Below are 2960 nucleotides of genomic sequence, written 5' to 3'. Positions count from 1 at the left end.
ATGCCGTCTCCGTCTATTCGAACAAAACAAAATAGAGACGTGCATCCACACCTAACCGCTTAAGGCGCTGTACGTAGTGAAAACTACAATTTAGAAAATATTTAAAATATACTACACAATACTTACAACTGCAATTTTTTTATATGTGTATTTTCAGTCTATTAGCTAGTTTTTGACTTCATCAAAAACACGATTGCTGACAAAAACCTCGATAGATTATTTTTTTGAAAAGAGCCTTCATTTACACGTTAAACCAAAATATTATGAAAATATTATGAATATCAACACAAATTTGCTTTATTAAATAGTTTTTAGCAGATTTAGATTTATGCTTCATAGATTTTCGATAGGTTGAGTACATCAATCATACCAATTTATTTCGTCTTTGGCAAAATAAAACGGTTCTAGCGCGGGCGGCGGCGAAGTATTGCCCAGTCGCCAGTACACGCGTGTACGTAGTCGACGACGGACCTGTGCACATTTTTCTAACGCGCTAGTACTACTTTGAGAGCAAATAATTGGGTAATCGCAGTATTAAAAAGTTAAGCGAAAGAGGAAACGCATAAGTGAACTCAGAGCACATATGAGAAGCATTAGAGTACCTAAACGGTAAGTACCTACCACACACTAATCGACCGGCCGGAGTCGGGCCGAGTCAGCAGGGCTACTACGAAACTCCAAACTCAAAGTTCGTGCCGTGCGGTCCCTCTCGCTCTCGTACTAAATAGTCAGTGCGTAGCTAGGTAACCTAGGGCCCTGGGCAAATAAAAAAATGGGGCCCACTGCTATCAAAACTGGTAAGGTTTTTGAAGTAAAATCATTATATAATACAAATACTTTCTAAGCAACTTTATCATCAGCTATAAAGCAGAATTTCGAGGGCCCCCTGAGCTTGAGGGCCGGGGCACTGGCCGCCTAGCCCCTTGGTAGCTACGCCACTGTAAATAGTATAAGTATCAGAGGGACCGCAACCCACGAACTTCGAGTTTCGTAGTAGCCCTGCTGAGCGGATTTCACATTCGTACTACGACCGCAAGCTGGTTGGCGCTCACGGATGCGGACGGCTTCGTCCAGATTCTACCGCGACTGCCATAGGTACAAATTGTAGGCACGTTGTATAACCTATACTACTCACGGCGAACATGCGGCGAACCTTGCGGCTACTACGAAACTCGAAGTTCGTATCGTACCGTCCCTCTCGCTCTCGTATTAAATAGTATAAGTGTCAGAGGGACCGCACGACACGAACTTCGAGTTTCAAGTTTCGTAGTAGCCTTGCTTGATCCCTTTGTCAGATTCACTGACATTTCTGATAGTGACACAACAGTTTCAATTTTCTCATTTAATTGCAGGCAAAGGTTAATATCTTGCATTCAGCCAAGTTATTTAACATAAATTATTTTAATAAAATAAGATGGTCGCATTTGGTTGCACTAGTAAATTATTGACAAAAACATGCACTCCAACTGGAATCCGGCTGCAAAATGGGAGTTATTGCGCAGTTAGTGCAACTGCATCAGCACTGCACCCGACTGTCAGAGGACTGCCATTTTAGGCAATCGGAGTGCAGTTCTTACGCAGTTCTGATGTAGTTCTGAACTTCGGAGTTTTTAACTTCGTTTCTAAAACCTCTTATTGAAAAAAAAATAAAAAAAATGGAATATCTGTCTTGCTCCTCCGCGAATTAGTGAGGCCAAGTCGTGGAAAACAGCTACGTGTGAGTTGCAAAAAATGTTTTTTCATGCAACCTCTTATTGCTTCTGGTTTCTGGTGTTCTGACTTGTATTTTTGTATTGATGCAATAACTACTTTACGCATACTCATAATCTTTATATCTGTCAAAGTTGTTCTGTGCGCTAAGACATATTTTTTATCTTTGGCTACAGCTCGCACATGTTTCTTAGAACATAAAATAAATAAAATAAAATAAATATCACGGGAAATTTCACACCTATTGACCTAGTCCCAAAGTAAGCTTAGCAAAGCTTGTGTTATGGGTACTAAGAACATGGTTCCTACATTCATTTTTTTGACTGTATGGTTTGGGTAAGGGTTGTATACTGTAGTTTTAAAGTATTACATTTTGAAAAAGTGACTCTCTGCCAAGTTTCTTGCTGCGCATTTTTCCTGGCAATGATGGTCTTTCCGAAAGCGCTGGTAGTTTAAAAAAAATTGCGCCCATTGCGGCCTATTTACTGAATAAACGATTTGATTTGATTTGTTAAAAGTGAACAGACAACTTTCTTTACTGTTTTATTATATGTATAGATTTGCCTAGCTTGTAATCTAGATTTTCAGATTAAAATAAAATTGTTTTTTTTTTATTTGTATTGATTTACCTATGTATTTTCATTTCGTCTGTCTACCTATTCAGTCTTAATGTCTATCCATTACCTACATTACAAATTAAACTGTGGGCATGAAGAGGCATAATTATTTCTATTACCAAGACTATTTACATTAAACGAAGAATTTCTTAATTAAACCGAAAATTGTGTAATTATAATTTTAACGAAAAATCCGGAACTCACATTAACCAGAATACGGATACGAACAGAATAAGGCCGTCAACGGGCTGCGTGACAGACGCGCGGGCGTTGCGCTGGACGCCCCGCATTCGCCTCCGCCGCGTCGTCTGCTTCACCCCCTCAAATACCGAAAATTCTTCTATAAGCGCGCCTTAACACTAATCAATTGGATGTGAAACAGCCCCCAAGTGTGACTTTTGAGACAACATTTAGGACACCAAACGAAGCTGTATATGAGTTTCTAGCTATTATCTCTCATTCCGAAGTGAATCTCCTTATATAGCTGGATTATTATGCTGAGCCAGTATCTCATTCGCAACCGCAATGACACTCTCCCTTCATTCTTCATGTTGTTTCATTTTGTAATAATATTGTTGTGGATACATGTATTTACTTACTTTTTCTCTTTTTTTCTATTTATTTAACGCACGA

The sequence above is a fragment of the Choristoneura fumiferana genome, chromosome 3, assembly GCF_025370935.1.
Source record: "Choristoneura fumiferana chromosome 3, NRCan_CFum_1, whole genome shotgun sequence".
Classification (NCBI taxonomy): domain Eukaryota; kingdom Metazoa; phylum Arthropoda; class Insecta; order Lepidoptera; family Tortricidae; genus Choristoneura; species Choristoneura fumiferana.
This window is presented reverse-complemented; position numbering follows the sequence as displayed.